The 19,408-nt window shown below is 55.0% G+C and overlaps 1 protein-coding gene across 27 annotated transcripts in view; it reads left to right on the forward strand.

Annotated features, from left to right (window-relative positions):
- RBFOX3 (RNA binding fox-1 homolog 3) overlaps nucleotides 1-19,408 on the forward strand; it is a 140,687-nt gene that overhangs the window by 79,687 nt on the left and 41,592 nt on the right. For 3 of the 27 annotated variants that reach the window (XM_030505974.1, XM_032920289.1, XM_030505988.1), the window contains exon 1: nucleotides 708-1,068. The exons of the other annotated variants lie outside the window; for them this stretch is intronic. The gene's annotated coding sequence lies outside the window, so the exon portion shown is untranslated. Of the gene's footprint in view, nucleotides 1-707; nucleotides 1,069-19,408 lie in introns of those variants that run through there. 27 annotated transcript variants of the gene reach the window in all.

The following is a 19,408-nucleotide window of genomic DNA, read 5'->3' on the forward strand; positions in this document are numbered from 1 at the left end:
ATGGAGAGGAGCTGGAAAAGGTTAGTGGGATCATGGAGGGGATTTTTGTGTTTGTTTTAATTTCTTAATGGTGTTTTTATTTTTCTTCTTGCCTTGTGCTCTGCTTTAGCTGGCTGTTAGGCAGAGGTCACATTTAAGGTCCTTCTGCAGACTGTGCAGCATAGTTGGTGTTTGCTGTTGGGTGTCCTGGTGAGGCAGGAGCCTGTCCCCTGCCTCAAGGCTCCCCTGGCTGTTCCATCAGCCTCTGGTCCTGATTGGGGATTAAATTATATTCTCTGCTCTTGTTGGGGTGGTTGTGCCCCCTACTTCCTTGCTCCCCATTGCCTTCTCTGTGCCTGCAGGGCTTGAGTGTGTTCCCAGGGGCTTGTGCCATTGGGTCCCCCCTCGTCCCCCTCCTGCCTGTTGCTGTTGGATCCTTTGTGGCACAAAGCACAACCAGAGCTACCAAAAACTTGATGCTTTCATCTTCTGTTCCCCCACACCTGTGAGTTCCCCTGTGGATGATTTAGAGCTGAAAGCCTGTGCTCTGGCACTGGGAAAGGGTTCCCGAGATAAAATAATCTCTGCCAGCAGCTGAAGTGACAGAAGCCCCATTAACAGCAGCATATGCCTGAAAACACACACGTACTGCGAGGGAGGAAGATGCGGAGTGGGGGGAGCAGCAGCCCACAGGAAGGGGGGGCATGCAGGAGCTGGTAATTACTCTGCTGCCATTGGGATGCTTCTCGCTAATTTACAGCATTAGTGGGAGCAGGATGCGATTCTTCCTCCTGAGCCCGGGCAGGGCTGTCCCCTGGTGCAGGCAGCCGTAATTATCCACATTTAACTGAGGGCTTGTAAAATCTATTTGTCTAGCAGAATGTGAGTGTAATTGCTGGGAATTAAATAAGGATGCAGTTGTGGCTGGAGCAGGACCTCGCCTGAGGAGAGCGCGGGAAGCTGTGTCCCGGGGGTGCTGCGGGGCTGGATTTTGGGGGGTTCTGAGCATCGCTGTGTCCCCAGCGCAGACCTTCCCTCCCTCGCTCGTGCTGGTCTGACTGGAGCAGATGGATGTGCTGACAGGAGCCTGTGAGTATTCCCTGTGATCTGCTGAGTTATCTCCTCTCCCAGCTTTGGGCCAGGGGCTGCTGTGGGTTTGTTTTAGTTGATGGGTACGTTTGCAGAAGCCAGTCCCCGCGCGTGGCTAGTTTGCTGGGCTGTTCCTTGGTGTGTAGGTCAGTGAAGGCTTTGCCTCGGTCACTTGCCTTCCCCTGGTAGTGTTCTCTGCAGCCGCAGCTCTGTACCGCTTCCCGCAGCTCATCCCTGCCAGCACCCTCATTGTGTGGGTCCATCCCGGCTTGTCCAGGGGCTCGGGCACTGTGGAGCTCCCTGGCAGGGTGGGGAGCAGAGGCTTGTGCTGCTCAGGGGCCCTTTTGATGGGGCACCATCATGGGGGACAGCAGGAGGGCCAGTAGAAAGCTGGGTGCCCCCAGGCGCTGGGTGCTGTTTGGGGTCCTGCCTGGGGTCTCCCCTGTTCTGGTTGTTCACCCCGCCCCCAAGCTCTGGAGGTGTTTGTCAGGCTCTTGGAGCTTTGCTCCTGCCTGGATCAGTGGTGACAAACCTGTGACTTGGACCTGCTGAGCCTGGAGGAAGCGGCACTGAGGTGGCACCGGCTTCATCTGTCCCTTTGGCTCGGGCACAGCTCGCTGGCCAGCCAAAGGGGGCTGGGGACTGTCCTGCTTGGAAAACAAGCTGGCAGGAGCAGAGTGAGGGCGGCTGCTCCCCATGGCTGCCTTCCTCACTCCCAGCACCAGGGCAGGATGCTGAGCATCCCTTCTTCGCATCAGTGTGGCTGCAGCCTGCTGATGGCTTGGTTGAGAAGCTTCCCATAGCTGTGCAGTGGGGAAGGGTGCGTGTGCAGTGGGAGCGCCAGCAGTGTCATTGGGATGCTGGGACCACTCTTGGTGTCTGTGCTGGAAAAACACTGGTGGGGTGGGAAATGTGGAGGAAAGAGCTGCAGAAGTGGTTCACAGTCTGGAAAATGTGCTCTGCTGTGGGAGATGTTGTTTAAGTAGGTTGAACTTTTCATCCAAGAGAAGTTTAAGAGGTGGCTTTGCGACGTAGGTCGGTTCTGGGCTGTGATCAAGAGATTTGTGTGGGTACAGAGCGCTCTAATTTAGCAGAGAAAAGACATAACAAGATCCAGGCACTGAAAGCTCCAGCTAGACAAATTTTGACTAGAAATGAAGTGCATATTTTTATCGGGGAAGGTAATTAACCACTGGAGCAGCTTAAGCCTGTGGGAATTCTCCATTGCTTGACATCTCTGGATCAAACACGGATATCTGTCTGGCAGGGAGGCGGTAGCTTGAATGAACATGGGATTAGAACTCGGCCATCATCAGCCCATTGCACTCACAGGGTCTAATGGCCCTCCCATCCGTGAGCTGTAATAAGCTGTAATCTCGGTGTGGCATTGGCCTTTTTTCCATGTAGCATACCAGGATTTGCTCATTCTTGTCATGGGTTCCACAATAAATACTCCTCTCCCTGAAAGGCTGCCCCTCCCCTGGGTGTGAGGTTGTGGTTCCTGCCTGCTGCAGGGCAGCCTCTGCCCTCTCCCTTCCACCCCTAGCCCAGTTCCAGCCCTGTCCCGGTTTGGGATCTGCAGGAAACCCAAGAAAACTTTCTATTCTGAATTATGGAAATCGGACACTCTAAAGACAGGCCAGTTCATGGGGTTTGAGCCCATTTTTTGTGCCTGTGCTGTCATGTTGACAGATGCCTGTCCCGCAGCTCTGTGCTCAGCAGCATCGCGGGGCCAGGCAGCACGTTCTCGGAGCAGGTAGGACATTCGCTCAGCATGTGTTGGGAGCATTCCCAGGACCATCCATCTGCTCCTCCGTGGCAGTGTGAAACGTGTGCGGAGCCAGGGAAGTGATGGCCGTGGGGCCGCCTGCTTCTCCCGTTGGCTCGGGCTGCAAATAGTGACTGAGTCAGGTTCTGGAATGGGACCATCTTCTGAGGTACTTATTTTCCCAAATGATTTCAAACCTTTCCCCTGCTCAGAGGCCGAATCCTGTGTCAGCAGGGAGTGCCATAGGACAATGGTGTTAAGTGGGACTTCTGTCACTTCTCGGTGAGATGAGGGCTCAGTGTGCCTCATCCCCATGGGGCAGTGTTTTCCCCTCTCCTTGCTTGATGCTCAGCTGATGGTTGAGGCTTGCTCTGTGCCAGGGGCTGAGGCAGCAGAAGTTGTGCTGGTGTTAATGTTTTGGAGCACCGAGGGCTGCTCCTGTGAAGGCAAAGCAGGTCCCTGCTTCACAAGAGCATCTGACACATGGTGATCAATGACTTGGGCAGGTAGCTTGGCTGTGGCCCGTCTGTGTCAGGGATGGTGATGGGTGCTGCTGCTCTTTGCCTTCATCCTTGAGCCAACTGCCTGCGGGACCGAGGGCAGCCCAACCATCCTAAGGGAAGGGAAGGAAATGGAAAACATGGCACGGGAAGGGTTAATGCAGAAAGCTTTTTACCCTGTGGCGTAAACAGTACAGAATGCATGTTTGCCTTCATTTGCATATTGAAACATATCCTAAAGGCCTCTTGTTTGGAAAGTTCTGTTTTTTACTCCGTCTTCCTATAGAAGGGAGGAAATTATTCATAATTAAAAAGTAATAATAATGTGGAATGAAGGAACCCAGCTGTATAATACCCAGCACAAAAGGGGGAGCGTGGGGAATCTATTTTTAATGGTTTCCACAGCAACAGCGATTTTGTTTACAGTGATTTTCCTCCTGTGCTGTGAGGCTGTTCCCAATTTACATGTATAAGCAGCTCTTGCATGGGAGGCCCATCACTGGAGGGTGCTCTGGGCACTCTAGGAGGATGCTCAGAAGATCAGATGTGGTTGTGGAGAGGCTGGTGGGATGGGGTGTGATGGGCAGGACCTCGAGAGCCAGCATCGCACTCTCACCTGCGGCATCCCCGCTGTGTGTGGCTCTGGTGCCTGTGTGGCACAGATAAAGGTCTGTGAAAGCCCAGTATGAGATGTTCAGGTTACAGCTGCCTTCTGCAGCTGAGTGATGACCCCCATGGCTGGTGCATGGACCTGCTGGCACAGGGGCCCTGCTGGACTGGGCTTGAGCTGTGGCATGGATCCCTTGGGAAGGCTGTGGCCGTGCTGGGAGCAGCCCTGTGCCCAGCTGGGGTCTGTAGCTGGTGCGTCCTCATTGCCACAGGCTCTGGAGAGGGCCCGTGTGTCGCTGCTGCAGTGTAAATAACAGAGCAGAGGAGATGCTGGTTATTAGAGAGCTCTTTCATCTGGCAGGCGCAGGCACAATGAGATCCAGTAGCTGGAAATTGAAACTTGCCCGATAGGAGCAGGGATTTTAGAAGGGCTAATGGAGCAGTGGAGCAATCTGCTGGGAGCTCACTGCATTCCTTGGCACTGGGTCTCCTCCTGTGGCTCCCTAGGGCACACAGGAGGTGCTTTAACTGCTGCAGGAGCAGCACAGCTCCAGGCAGGGAGCTCTGGACCCAGCTCAGTGAGGGCCAATGGGCTCATTCATGGTCCCTCTTGCACTCTGCAGAGGATGCTCTTTGGGATGATGGGGAGGAGGATAGGAGGTCTCCTGATACTTGTTCTTTAGGTTCCCTCCCCTTTTGCCTCCAGGGTGGATGGTGAACAACTCTCCCTTTCCCCATGCTATGCTTTAGCTGTGCGTCCCTAGGGATGGTGGCTCAGCTTTACTTCAGGATGGTAACAAATGCACCAGCCCTGAGGACCTTGGGCCAGGTCTGGCTTTGGCTCTGCTCTCACCTGTGTGACCAAATACATGAGGGTGTCCTCAGAGGCAGAGGTCTGCTCCCTCACCTGGGGTTTTCCCAGCATCTGGGTGGGATTTGCTGTAATTACAGGCTCATTTTCAGTGGTAGAAGGTGAGGTTCTGAGGCAGTGAGTCTGGGTTTAAGGATCCAAGGGAAGGTGAAGCTTGGGGCTGCATTAATGCAGGGCAGGGTGCTGGCCCCTTCCAGCTGCGTGGTAGGGAGCTGCTGCCTGGAACCCGGCTCCTTTTATGAACCAATAAAAGAAGGTTTTCATCACCTGTTCCAGCTAATTTTCTGTGGTTTGTAATGGCTTTGGGAAGCAGGTAATTGCAGTGATTGCATTACATGTGTAGGCATTAAAGGGAATTGAGGGGACTGTTTGTTAATTAGCTGTACTTGTGTGGAACCTGAAACATATTAACCTTCATATAATCCCAAACTATTAGGGATGAAGAAGGGATTTAATGATGGGAGAAGCAGAAAAACAAAAAGCAATTAGGGCTCTTTCTCCCAGCATTGCTGGTTGCTGGAGCTGGTGGGGCTGGCAGGGCAGGTTGCAGGCAGGAGGGTCCCCATGTGCTGGGATGTGATGAGTTGCTCTGAGCTCCTCCAGCAGCAGCATCCCTGGGTGGGAGGGTGAGCAGGGAGACCAGGACACCCGTTTAACCCCCTGAAGCTGCTCATCTCCCCTATTTTCAGTTTTGCATCACACAAGCTGGGTCTCAGATGCTGCAGAGAGCAGTGATCTCTGCTGTGGGTCTGCAAGGCATGGGCAGCGTGATGGCACTGCGGAGGGGTGGCATGTACATGGGACAGGGCAGGCTCCAGGCACTCCTTCCCTTTAAAACCCCTGGAGATGCTCTGGAACATGTCCAGGGCCAGGCTGGATGGAGCTTGGAGCAGTCTGGTCTAGTTGAAGGTGTCCCTGCCTGTGGTAGGGCGTTGGAACTAGATGAGCTTTAAGGTCCTTCCAACACAAATCATTCCATGATTCTATGGTGGGGGAGCCCTGCGGTGCACCCCGAGGCTGTGGGGGTGACGCTGGCAGTTGCAGAGGGGCTCCAGCCCCTGGGGACCACAGCACAAGCAGAGGAGGGGAGTGATGGAGACCCCGGCCCGAGCGGTGGCCGGGAGAGCCAGGATGTGGAGCTGCAGGGAAGTATGAATAGTGTTTCCGTGGCAACTGCTCAACATAAACTCTTTCCTCCCTGATCACAGAGCTCAGGATATTCGGTCGGTCCTGGGCTGCTCCCCCCCGTGGCAAAACCCTTCAGGTGTTGGATATTTCTCACTGAAGGAATGGGCAGTGTTAGAGTGCGGCGCTATTGGAGCTGGGATGGAGGAGCCGCGGTGGCTCCGCTCTTGCTTCTGGAAGCCAGGGCTGGAGCTGTGCAGACCCGGCACCGGCTCCTCTGGTGTTTGACTTGCTCTGGTTGTGCAGGAAGGGGACAGACACTGTCTGCTCTCATCACCCAAGCAGTTGCGGGTGGCTCCATAACTGGGTGCTCTGTGGCCCTCAAGGAGTGCAGATCCCGGAGGAATTTGGGATCCCTGGTGCTGCACATCTGGCTGGCAGCCTGCTAATGCATCATCCTCCATGCAGCGCATCGGAGCACTGGATGTGTCTCCCTCAGGAGAGCCCTGGCTTTCCCTGTCTGTGCAGCAGTGGGATGCACCATGACTTCCATCGCATCTCTTGCCCAGAGTGGTCAAAGCCTGGCCAGGCTCATGGAGCCCCTAAGACATCTCCACTTCCCTGCTGGAAGCCCTGGTGCCTCCATCGGCAATCGGTAAAACCCATCAGCACCGTGCAAATAAACTCCCCGCTCCATTTATTCCACCCAGCTCCCGATTTAATTAGGTTTTCCAGTTTTGTGCTTGTCCTGGGCCGATCATTCCTTAAAACAGTGGAGAATTAATTTGCACCTGCTGTCAGAAAGCGTCTCTCCCCAGTTAGAAAAATAATTAAGCCATCATCACACATCAGGGGTAATGAATCACTGTGCTCCATTCCCTTCACAGGTCGTTTGTTTCCTTCCACACTAGCAAAGAAGGTGCAAACTAAATGTGAGCAGCTGCCAAGTTATCCCTGTTCCCATCCCTGTTCCCTTCCCTGCCCGGTTGCATTTGAGCTCCATGGGTTTTTCCAGCTAAGCTGGACCATGGCCTTTTGGAAGGGTCCTAAGCAGGGAGGTGAGTGAAGCTTCACGGTAGCCTCAGGGATGGAAGAACCTGGGATGGCTCCATCCCACTGGGAGCTCAGCCCAGCTCAGGGTGTGTGCTGTGCAGACAGGTGACCCCATGGTGTCATCCAGAGGGATGCAGGGAATGCGGTGGGATGCTGCGAGGCCACTGTGGTAGCTGAATTCCATCAAGTACCAAGTTAGTGTTGATAGGGACACGCAGCTGGAGTGGCCATGGAAGTTGGTAGAGGGAAGAGAGTGATGTGGCAGAAGCTGTATCTGTGCGGGGCCATCACTTGATAAAACATGGTTTATCTGAGCCTGGACATGCTGTAATGCTGGGGAGAAAGTGGTGTGGTTGATGGCAGAGAACACGGTAAATGCCCGTATTTGCATGATAAGACATAATTACTGCCTTGGGTGTAAAGGTGCCCCTGGATTTAGGGTCAGGAAGAATTTTCCTCCAGACCAGACTGGCCGGGGGTCACTGGAGGCTTTGCCCTTCTCTGCAGGGCAGGTGGGTTCTGCTGAGAGGGATCAAATGAGTGCTTTAATGAACCGCTTCCAGGACATCTGTCCCTGCCTCCCCTCCTTGTGCCATGTTGCACTGGTGTCATTTCCCTTTACTCCATGGCAGGAGCTCACCCACAAGTGAGGCCAGCAGCCTCCTTCCACTGTAACCGATGCCCCATCTGGTCTCATGCCATCTGCAGCGGATCTTCCCTACGCACTGTGGTTCCCGGATGCTGAGGCCACTTGAGGAGCTTCCCTGATGGAAGCTGCTCCTTGGTAGCAGAGTGAGTTGTGCCTTTCCACTGGTGCAGAGTGCCGGTGGAGCACCATTCGCTGCTGTTCCATGGGCGCAGGAGCAGGATGAAAGGCGCCTCTGCTGGTTTGTGCTCACACCTGCTCACATGAAAGCCCGGTGCCCACTTCAGTGCCAGCTGATTAAATTAAAGTCCTAGTGAGTTTGAATAATTTTCCCTGTGAAATGTGGCAGATGGCCTCCATTAGGCGTCTGCTCCCAGCATCTGCCAGGATGTGATCAACCCCTCTTTGGAAAATGCACAAAAGGGATTGGAAGTGGAGAGACCTGGGAATGGGAGCCCATCCCTTCATCCATGAAGAGGGACTCTAATCTTCTCTTTGGAAGCAGTTGATTTTCTGGAGGAGCAGTGTGCATGCATCCGTCTGTGTACAGGACACGGGGAGCTGCATCCATGTTAGGGTGCCTCGTCTCCAGAGGCAATACCCATGGGACTGTGGCTCCCTCCTTTCCCTCCAGCACTGCGGGAAGAAGGTAGATCACTGCTCAGTTGCTGTTTAAATGCAGGGAAGGTACCAGTAACAACTCATTCCCTGCCCCAGAGACCTTGCAGTAGGATGAGATGCTGTAGTCCATGTTCAGGAGCAGAAACAGTGCTAGGGATGAGGAGGAGGAACTGCCGGAGGCTCTCAGATGCCTGCTGTGGTGGGAGAAGGCTGTGAGTTGGAGGATGATCCAGGGGAAGAGTCTTTTGCACTTGCCTGTGTGCACTGATCATCTAAGTTGTATGAGGAGGTGAGATGGTCCCTTGAGCCCATCCTCATGTGAGGGTGGGAAGCTCAGCTGGTGCCTGTGCATCCCTTTGCTCTTGCACTTGTGCCCTTGTTACAGATAGGTGTTCTCCTCCGCTTGCTCACTTAGCCATTGTCGTGTTCTTTTAATTAAATTAGCATCTTTTAATACATTTGGTCCTGCCATCACAGCTTAATGTCCCTCCAGCTGCAGGGAGCTCGGAGGTCCTCCGTGCCGTGGTGTGTGCCCGGCTGTGCTGGCACTGGCAGGGTGCAGGATATGCCCCTTCTTGGGGTCCCAGGGCTGGGTCCCGTCTGTTTCTCCTGAAGGTCCCCAGGGTCTGTCAGGAGGGGAGCACAGGGAGCTCCGTGAGGAGAGGAGCTGGTCCATCCACAGCTGTGGGGTCTGGTTGTGTGAGCGAGGGGCTGGTGGAGTTATTTAACCTCGTGTGTTTGCTCCCGTTGTTCCCTGGTGTAGAGGACTGGAGTGGGGCTCTGGTGGTCGCCCTATGTGGCTGAAGCACAACAAACCCCCTCAATTGTTAGTCGGGGCTTGTCAGCTGTATCGCAGGAGCACGGATAAAGTGTTCTAGCGAAGAAGATAATTGAAAATCAAAAAAGACTTTGTTAATTTGATTAGGCAGAGCCATAGTTGAATTGTTCTTCATCAAAAGAGATTTAATTTTGACATGCAATTAAATCCTTCTGCTGTGCTGGTGCCCTGCATGTTCACAGCAATGGGGCAGGCTGGGCGGGGGGTTACGGACCAGCGCGGAGATGAGACGTGCTGGGGATGGAGGGATGAGGAACAGCGAGTGGAAGTGTCCGACAGGCGTGACGGGAGTGCAGGGGCAGGGGGGGTCTGTGCAGCAAACAGGCTCCTTCAGTGATGACTTTGAGCTGAGGTTTAACTGCTTAATGCATCAGTGCAGGAGGCAGCTCAGTCCCCTTGTCCTGCCAGCCCAGGTCTGCAGGGGTAAAGCCCTGACACACAGTGCTGTGGTGGTGTGGGAAGGGTCTTTGCTGGCGCTGCGTTTGGTGCATTGGGTTTGCTGCAGGATCGGCACCCTCTGGCCGGGCAGGAGCTTCCCTTGCACTGCTGGGAACGGGGGTGGGCAGTGTTGGGGTCCCCATGAGCTCTAGCTCCTTGCCAGCAGCTACCCGCACTGATAAGGCAGAGGATTATCACTGCTGCCAAGCTGAGGTGCCATAATCCATCCCTGCCTGGGTGGAAATCCCACCGCCGGGGTTGTCGATTTGGAGCTGGTGGTGATAGAGGAGTTCAGTGGGATGTGACAGAGCTGTAAAATGTGCAAAAAATAGTCTGTGTGCCTGTGAGCAGGAGCAGAGAGAGGTCCTTGCAGCGAGAAGCAGCTTTAGGAGGAATCACAGGAGGTCTGTGAGGAGATTTCATGTTACAGCCTCGCTGTTCCACTTGCAGCCCCGAAGAGCCCTTCCCTCATGGGGCCGGGCAGTGGGGCTGGTGTCAGTGGGTTTCCTGGTCTGGAGGATGAGGTGGTCCATCCTTCCCGTGGCCCCTCTCCTCTGCCCTTTGCTGTCCCTCTTGTCTCAGTCTTTGTCTCGGTTGCCCCCTCCTGCATTGCCATCTGCCTGGCTCTCCCAGACCTGCTGTGGCTCTTGCTACACATGCCCGTATTTCCTGCTGTTTTCCACATTGACTGGCCTGGCTCCATCCAGTTAACTGTGCATTGAGCTCTCCTGCCCCACGCCTGCCTGACTCTTATCCTCACTCTTCTTAGGAAAGGGAGTTTTCCTTTGGGTGCCTCCATCCTGAGCTCCAAATGGCAGTGGGAGGATGGGGACCCACTGTGGGGTGCTCAGTGTTGGCTGTGGGAGGAAGCTCCGGGGTGCACCAGGGCAGGAGGATGGAAGGGAGAGCTGTGGATGCCCCTCACCGCAGCCCCGGGCCGGCAGCGTGCGGGCAGAGCAGGCTCACAGCGGGCAGCTGCCTGCGGTTTGCGAGCTCAGCGCAGGGTTCACCACTTCCATCTTGGCTTCGTGCCTTATTTGTTCTCCCCTAATTGAGCAAATGCGCTGTAGGCAGCGAGGCTCGGCCGGCTCTGACTTGATTAGGGGAGAGCATCGATACAGCACTGTGTGTTTGGAGGCTTAGCCCAATGCTGTCAGACTGCTGGAGTTGTAAAGTTGCACTTTATTCATGACGTTTTGATTTCTCTTGCTCTGGGGACTCGGACTTTGATAGATTGTGGTGCGGTACCAGAACAATGCACAAGAGCAGCCTGCTTCCAATGCTGGCATTTGCCATGAGAGCCCAACATTTTCTTGAGTTGTTTTTTTAGGGTGAGAAATGATGGCATAAAGAAATCTCAAGCTTTGTGCAGTTCAATCGTCCAGAATTAGCAACCAGAAAGCTGGTTTTAGTGCTGACTGGTAGGCTGTTTGCGGTGGTTCCGCCAAGCTAATGCCTGGGTTGGTTTTGCTGCTGCAGCAGCAGTGGCAGAAGCAGTTCTCACTCCATAAGTTGGAGTTTCTGGCTGCCAGTTACTGGATTCTTCTACAAGTGAGCACCCACCCCACTGCCATGCTGCTGCTGCATCTCTTCTTGCTCCCCTGTGTCTCTGGTCTTTGGATTTGAGTTCTGCAGGCATGGGAGCATGTAGGAATTGCAAGCATAGACCTTGCATGTACCTGCTAATCCCCAGTGTCAGGGCACTGAAGAACTCCCTGTCCCTTGGAATCTGGTTCCTGAGGATGCGTTAACAGATATGCCAGCGAAGCACGTCACAGGATACATTTTCTGTTGACACGTTTCTCATGTGCGACTGTGCTGGAGTTGTCGGGTGCTCGTTGTCTCAGCACTAAGTACAACCCATTTATCTGCTCTTCATGTGGATGCCATGGGGGCTTCTGTCAGAGCTCCCCTGGAATTAAGTATGAGTTAAACGTACCATTAAAGTGTTATCACAGCCATTTAATGAGTTGGAGTCTCTAACAGCTTCATTTCCCTGTGTTTGATGGCCATGCCCCTTAGTTCACGTGATTCTCGTAGGTTCCTATTGATGGGCATATGTGTTACTGAAGCACGTGCAGTAAGGTGCTGTTGCACTGAGGGGCTGCGGAGGGTGATGGGGTCCCTGCTGCAGGATCGGGCCTGCTCGCACAGAGGGGCTGTGGAAGTGGCCATGGGGAGTGCAGGGGCTGGGCTGTGTCTTGGTGTGGGAGCGGGGGCACCAGCTGCCTCCTGCCCTGCTCCGGGTGAGAAAGCTCTGGAGGTTTCTGAGCATTGGCTTGTACGGTTTTTTAACGTGTCAAACCAGCATTTTTCCACAGCCTTGTTTTCGGAAATATTTAAACCATTCTCGTTAAAACTTCCCTCAAAATTCCAGCCTGAGGCAGATGCTCGATATGGGAGGCATCGGAGCGGAATGACTTGCACTGCACAGAGATGCAGGCAAGTGGTAATCGGCCCTTTTGAAGTGCTGAGGAATCGCTGAGCAGCAGCACCACAATCCATAAAGCCTCACGGCAACCCGGGATGTGCCAGCTGCCTGCAGCCCTGGCATCAGCCCCAGCGTCAGTACTGGCCCTGCAGGGCAATTGGTGTCTGGAAGCACAGGATTGACCCACAGGTCACATCCATGCAGGGTGGAAACCTCCTCATCCCTCACTGGGTGACCCCGAGTACAGCGAAGCACCCATAGCCTCAGCAGGGCTTGTTCCTGGCCTGATCCAGAGCCTGCAGCACTTTCCAGCAGTGCTTCCATCCCTCTCCTGGCGCTGGCTGTGCTGCTGCCTGCGATGCTGTGGGATGCTGGATGGGGATGCTGTGGGCTCAGGGAGTCTCTGAGCAGCGAGTCCTGCCCTGCTGCTTGTGTTTGGGGTCTCCCATGGGGGTGGCGATGCTTCTGAGCGTGGTGGTGGTAGCTCATTGCCAAGCTGGGTCTGTCGGGGAGCCCTGGCTGGGCTCACGTAGTGTGTGAATATGGAGCAGGCAACATGTGCCTGGATTATTTACAGAGAGGCTCGGGGAGTCTCTGGGGAGAGCAGCACAACTTGTATATTAAACCAGAAACTGCAATTAACAACAAAGGCCATTTTTATAACATTTTTATTAAAGTCTTAATGAACAAATAAAGCAGCAGAGAAATCTGCATGTGCAGTTGTGAGATATAAAACTGACTGAATCCAGATGAAGCAGCAAGAAGCTTTGGCTTCTCATTTTCTGCTAGATAAGTAAAACAAAACTGCAAAGAAGGGAGAGGAGAGGGGCAAGAAAACTGTTGTGCGTGATCCAGGAACCCTTAGTCTGTGGTTCCCGTGAGCCGGGGTGGCCGGCTGGGATACAGCAGTGGCTGGATGTGGATGCTGGGTAGTGGGATCTCCCATGGGTGACAGAGGTGGTGCAGACCCCTCCGTGCCAGGGTCCATGGCAGGGATGCTGCTGTGGAGGGGAGAGAGGCTGCACAGGGATGTACGGGCATGGAGGTTGTGTGCAGTGCTGCCAGGTCAGGGGCTTTGGACATCACCCCAAGAGCTGCATTTGGACACCAAGCACTGGCTTTGGCTTATTGAGCCCCTGGATCCCCCCCACAGCGTTTGGGGGTGCTGAGGGGGCAGGTGGCATGCGGGAGGCCAGTGAGGTGGCTGTAAATACTATGGGCTGTAGAAGTGGCTGTAAATACTATGGGCTGTAGAAGTGTCTGTGTTAAGAGGAGCTTGTCTGACCCACGGGCTATGAGGCACATCAATCAGTGTCAGGAGAGGTATTGACAGACGAGTAGGGGTATGGACTGAGCAGAGCCGCGGCAGGGGCTGGAGTGTGGTGCAGGATTGCTGCTGTGTCCAGCTGGGAGGCCAGAGCTGCGGCCACCTCCTGTGATGGATGGAGCCGCTGTGGCTGTCCCGGTGCCCGCTCCTGGCTGGTGGGGAGCAGAGATCCACCTTGCTTTGGAAGATGCTCTGCACCTTCCTGTGTCTGGGGGGCATTGTGTGCAGCCAGTGCCTTCACCTCCCTTCTGAGTTTCCCTGAGCACAGCAGACCCTCTTTTACTTTTGGCACAAGCAACGCCAGAGGAACTTGTGCAAGTGATGTATGATATTCCTTCAGCTAACTTTTAACTCTGATTGCTTCTCCTTCTCTTCAGTAGAATTTAACTAGTTTGCCTGAAATATTAATAATTAAAGATCAAGGAATTCTATCCCAAGCAGTCTTTTCAGCTGAGCGTCTGTGATTGTTTTAAAGCGCACAGCGCCTGGTGTTAGTGGCTCTTTGATAGAATTTTGCCTCTTTTAAAGTGCTGACACCAGTAACCCTGTAAATCAGCAGATGATGGAGGGAAATCTCCTGGCTGCTTCTGTTGGTTTTTATAGTTTGATTTGTTAATAGGAGTTCTGGGTTGCAGCCAGGATCTCCTTAACTGGCAAAGGGAAGGGTTCGCCCCATGGTTGGTGATGTCCACCATGGGCCATGCAGGGCTGCACATCTGCATGGGAGCTGATGCGTGTCAGTGCCAGCGTGTGTGTCTGCCCAGGGCTGCATCCCTGCAAGGAGAGAGGTGTCTGTGGGTACATGACACTGAGCTGATGGGGGGTGTAAAGGCACCTTGGCTTTGAGGATACATTGATGGTTGTCTCTGTGTAGTGAAACAACTTTGGTGGGATGCTTTGAATGCCCTTTCCCTGCAGGAGCAGTGGAGCAGGACAGGGCTTGGCAGAGACCCTGCCACATCAGGGATGCCTGGCAGGTCATGGAGGCTGTAGCCTGTTGCTGGTGTTTGCTGTGACCGGGGTTTGTTTGCGATGATCTTTGCTGCAAAGGCACATTCTACCTCCCTTACTGCTGCAGAGCTACCCACAGTTCGCACTGGCAGCGTGACGTGACGGCTCCTTGGGTGCAATTTGTCTCTATGAGCAGAGCAGGTACAAAGTGCTGCCAGCACAGAGTGTGTGTGGTGGTATTCACCATCCCCGGCATGTGGCAGGCGAAGGACCAGACCCTGCTGCTGGTAACCAGAGTTGTTATGAACCAGAGGCATTACCCAGGCACGGGATATCGCAGCAGCCCATGTGGATGTGTCTAATTCCTGCACTCGAAGCGTCTGCCTGTCATCCCTGCCTGCAGCCAGGAGCGGGCAGGGCAGCTGCGATCCTGGAAATCATCTGTTCCAATGCCCGTGTTCCTGGGAGCGGGGCCGAGGCTGGGGCTTCCCTGCTGCATCCTGCTTGTGCTTTGGTGCTGGTGGCTGGAAGGGCAGAGGGGGATCCCTATGGGCAGAGGGAATGTGTTTCCGAGCTGCAGAGCAGAGGTGCTGTCATGGGACGGGAGCTGATGCTGATGTTTGCTATGAGCACCCAGTGCTGGTGCAGAGCTCCTGAGGGGTGGGGTTCCCATCCTGCTCCCATCCCTTGCTGTGGAGCTGAAGCTTCATTTATTCTGAAGGGAAAAGAATTCACATCTCTCTGGCCAACGCGAACCCAAATACAAATAAATTTCTCCCGAAGTGCGGCCGTTGGAGGAAGCTAAAGGCCGTTAGTCAGGCTGACAGCAGAGGAGCCGCATTCCCTCTGACAAGCAGCAAAGGCTTATGTTTTATTCACCAGGCCTGAAAAATACCTTCCCGAAGAGGGGGCCCATAAATAAACCAGTGTGATGAATATTACACAGGATAAAAACTGATAAAGCCAGGGCCCTAAACACGGGATGCACAAGGAGGTTAGGAAAGCACATGGTTTTCATTACGGCTCATCCTGCGTGGCAAGTGGCAGGGAGGGAAGGGGAAGCCACCAAGGGAATGTTCCTGGTCCCAGTGGCTGGGCCAGGTCAGCTCCCCGCCACCCACCCTTATGGGGACAGGCAGGGCTGGGAGTGACCCTCCAGCCTGGGGCAAAGCAGAGGGGTCAAGGGGCTGCAGGGGTGCTTCCCACCTCTGAAGTGGGATCCCGGCCACCATGGTCCATGCCTAGAATGTGTTTGCTGGCTGTGACATGTCCGTGGTTCTTTGGGATCTCCCCTGAAGGGTTTTCTGGAGTGTTTCTGTCCCTAAAAGCCCTGGATTTAGTGGTTCCCGTGAGGTTGTGTTGGATGCTGAGCCTTGGGGCTGAGCTGTGGGCAGGTCAGGGCCACCCCGTGCCAGGAGACTGTTGGAGTCCAGGGGCCCCGGGTGCTTTGCCGGAGGGTGTGCAGTGATGGTGAGGCTCGGGCAGAGCTCTGGGAGATCATCTGCTGTAGCTTTCGGGATCGTTTTCCTTTCCTTCTCTCCACCCAATTTAAGAAACACAAGGACACGGCTCCTGGGAGCGACCGCGGGTCCCTCATGAGGCCACGGACACGTGAGAGGCGTTTTGCTCAAAGGCTGCAGAGGGAAGTGTGCACAGATTTATGTGCTGTAATCCCACGTTTGGCAGCTCCTGTGTAAACTGTGCATAACCCTCCTTCTGAAGAGTTCTGCTCTTCCTTGGAAGAGGTCGAGCCCCATGGGGGAGCAGGAGCAGCCCCCTGCCCTGCACCTCCCTGCCGAGCAAAGGCAGGAACCTTGAAATACGAGCACTTAGCTTTTTATTACACCATTTAATTGCTGCCTGACAGTCAAATCCACCATTAAAAACGCCAAAGCTCAGGGGGATCCACCATTGTTATTCAACGTGTATCTTCCCTCCTTGCTGCATCCTCTCGGAGATCACATCTGCTGCCTCCTTCCACCCCACTCGCTCCCAAGACGTGCCGGGCGTGTGGCTGCTGTGTGTTGGTTTTGTTGGTGGAGACCTGGGTGGAAGCAGTGGGTGCCGTTAGGGAAAACACAGAGGGAGCTGCAGGGCTGGTGCTGGCCATTCCCAGGAGTGTGAGTGTCTGTGTGTGTGTGTGTGTGTGTGTGTGTGTGTGTGTGAAAATGTGGGTCCCACTGGAGCCAGCTGTGGGGTCTGGGCTTTCTCCCTTGGGGCCCATCTCTGTCCCTGGGGTCCTGTACGCACAATACCTCTCTGTGCCATAGGCATCCTCTGTGCTTGCTGCGAGCCGCAGGCTGGGTGCTGTCAGATCCCAGTTTTCCATCAAGCAGGGCTGCGGGTGGCTCTCCTTGGCAGTCACCGAGTCACGGCACTGACTCGGTGCTCACCAGCTCTTCTGGAATGAGAGGCTGGTCCTTTCTTGCTGTGTCTTGGAATAGGAGCTCAAAGCAGCCTGAACAGTGGGAGCCATCCTTGGCCTCGGCTGCCTACGGCTCCTGGTGGGAAGCTGCTCTGCAGATGCAAAAACCAGTTTGGGAAATTGCTTTTCATGTTGGATACAGGATTTGCAAAGCTTTTTGGTTCTGACCTGCAGCTCCGTGTGCCCAGGTGGGCGCTTGGATGTGGAGGAGGCTCCTGTATCATGTCTGCATCCTCCTTGCTGGGGCTGGATCTTCTAAAGGGCTGCAGGACCTGACTGTGTGCTCTGGACCACGTTGTCCTGGGTCACTGGGAGCTGAGCATCCCTCCTGCGTGGAACCCCACTGCTCCCTGTCAGCGGTAGAAGGGCAGGGCAGTGATGGGCTTTGCCAAGAGGTTCTTGCTCATGCCCCCCTAAGTAATGATTTGTCTCTTTATTTCTGTTGTGTAAAATACTGGTGCTGGCTGGCATGGGAGGATGCATCGATCGGGCAGCTCTTGGCTGCTGAGAGGATGTGGGGAAAGTGCTGCTGCTGTGTCCCCAGCCATGGCAGGAGCCCCCCAACAGACCCATTGTGGGGGGACCAGACCTGGTAGGGAGAGGGCCACAAAGTCTCTGCAGAGTGTTTGACTGAGGTTATCTGAAATTACTGGTTTGCTCCCCTGAGGTTCCTCCTTCCTTGTGCTGTTCCTAGTTAAAGCAGAAGGTGACTGTGGATGTTGCTGCTGAGGGAGAGAGGGGTGGCCCCAGGCCCTCTGTAAGTTATAGCTGAGACCCCTCAAGATGAGGATGTTGCATGGTACCTGTGTCTTTGGCTCCCAAAGCCTGATCCTGCTCATGCTCAACACCACTGTCCTCATCATGGGTGGCCATGAGGAGCCTTGGTGGTTTGCCTATGGCCACTTGAGCACACACGAGCAGGACCAGGGCGGTTGGGACCCCCCCCAGTGCTGTGCTTGGGGGTCCCCGGCTGCCCCCCCCTCCCCCGCCCACTGCCAGCACTGTATTAAAAAAACATAATTGATTTTCCTTCCTGCCAGCGCTTAACCTGGGCTTTCCCGCTGCAGCAGCGGAGCCCGGTTCCAATATCTCCAGAGAGGCCAGTGAGTTATAGTAATGGACACTCTTCTGGCTGTCTGTGCCACTCATAAATCTCTCCTCTTCTGAAAGTGCAGATGGTCCATAATCGTCCATCATCCCGCGGGCAGCGCCGGGTGGGTTTCTCCTGCGAGGCTGCTTTTTCTGCAAGCTAAACGGATCTGCGCCGCGGCGTGAGCTCTCTAATGGAGTGCGAGCGGCCCTGGGTTAGGAGGGAGGAACAATAAATATCCTGGGGCTGGGGCTGTGAGCAGCGGCAGGAGGAGGCAGCGCTGTGGGGTGTGCTGACACAGAGCCGTGCTGGCAGCGTGGTGGAACCCTGGGGAGGTAGGGGCTTGGGAGGGTTGCACTGCTTTGATCGCTGCACCAGGGTGTGGGGCAGGAGCATTGGCAGGAATCCCATCCGCATTGTGCATGAGGCCCTTCTAAGCCTCCTGGGAGTCACGCCGGCTCCTGGCAGTGGCCAGGGGCTCAAGAGGGTGCCAGGACAGCATGTTAAAGGTATCTCTGGTCACATCCTTTCCCACGTGGTTTGATGGGCTGTTGGTGCTGCCTTGTCAGCTGTGCCGCTGGGCACTGCTGTGCTCATGGCTGAGCATCACAGGGCCGGGTCTCTTGCCTGGCCATCCTCAGCACAGCAGCTCTGTCCCATGGCAATGATCTGCCTGGGGTGCAGGAATTGCTCCTGGGCTATGTTAGCACATGCTCTCAAATCCTGATCCCATGAGCACAGGCCCCTGAGCTGCCTGTCCCCAGGTCCCAGGGGCTCTGTTGGCTCAGCCACTGCCTGTTGATGCCGTCCCTATCCCCTCTGCACCGCCAGGGCTCTGCCCCCTCCCCGCAGGAGCCCTGCGTCGATGTATTGATGCCGACAGCGCAGCGCAGGGAGCCAGCGGTGCCCAGCCGTGGTGCTAAACACATCGACTCCTCCTGCAGAGTCGATTCCAGCTTGGTTATGGGGATTTTATTTGGTACTTTATGTCTGAAACGTGTCTGCAAGTGCCGGAGTGTGGGTGCACTGCAGGGTGTGTGATTGGAGCTGGGCTGGGATTCCCTGTACTGAAACCTTGCCCCTTGTGTGGGGACTGTCACTGAGCCCTCTCCCATGGGGAGATTTGTCCCCACGCCAGTGGTCCTGGAGTGGCAGGAGAGCAGAGCTGGGGCAGAGGGCTCTCTTCCTCTCCCCTGGGCTGCCTGCAGGGTCCTCACCAAGGGTTTTAGGAGGAAACACTCAAGCTACTCTCCCCGCAGCCTGTCCTAGGCTGATGCAGGGCTCAGAGCTGCCTTTTATCAGTGCTGCCTCGCAGCCGAGCCTGAGAAGCTGCACCCGCCTCATGCCCTTGTTTACCACAATCCCCTGGCACGGCCTTTAAGCACTTCTATTAACATTTTTGTATCTTGCTTATTGCAAGGCTGGGCCCCGCACGTGGCGGGCGGCAGCACTGCGCTGGCTTTAATTGGCTTGGAGCTCTCGCTGCCGGCAGCAGAGGGGTCTCTGTCCTGGAGTAATGACCTGGAATTTGATCACATGGCTCTTTATTAGATTGTGAGGCTGGAAGTGCAGCTGCACGGGGTCAGAGCAGTGCAGGCACTGCTGCGAGGCAGGACCCATGGGGTGGAGGCAGAGGAGCCCTTTGCT

This window comes from Strigops habroptila, chromosome 14 (assembly GCF_004027225.2).
Source record: "Strigops habroptila isolate Jane chromosome 14, bStrHab1.2.pri, whole genome shotgun sequence".
Taxonomy (NCBI): domain Eukaryota; kingdom Metazoa; phylum Chordata; class Aves; order Psittaciformes; family Psittacidae; genus Strigops; species Strigops habroptila.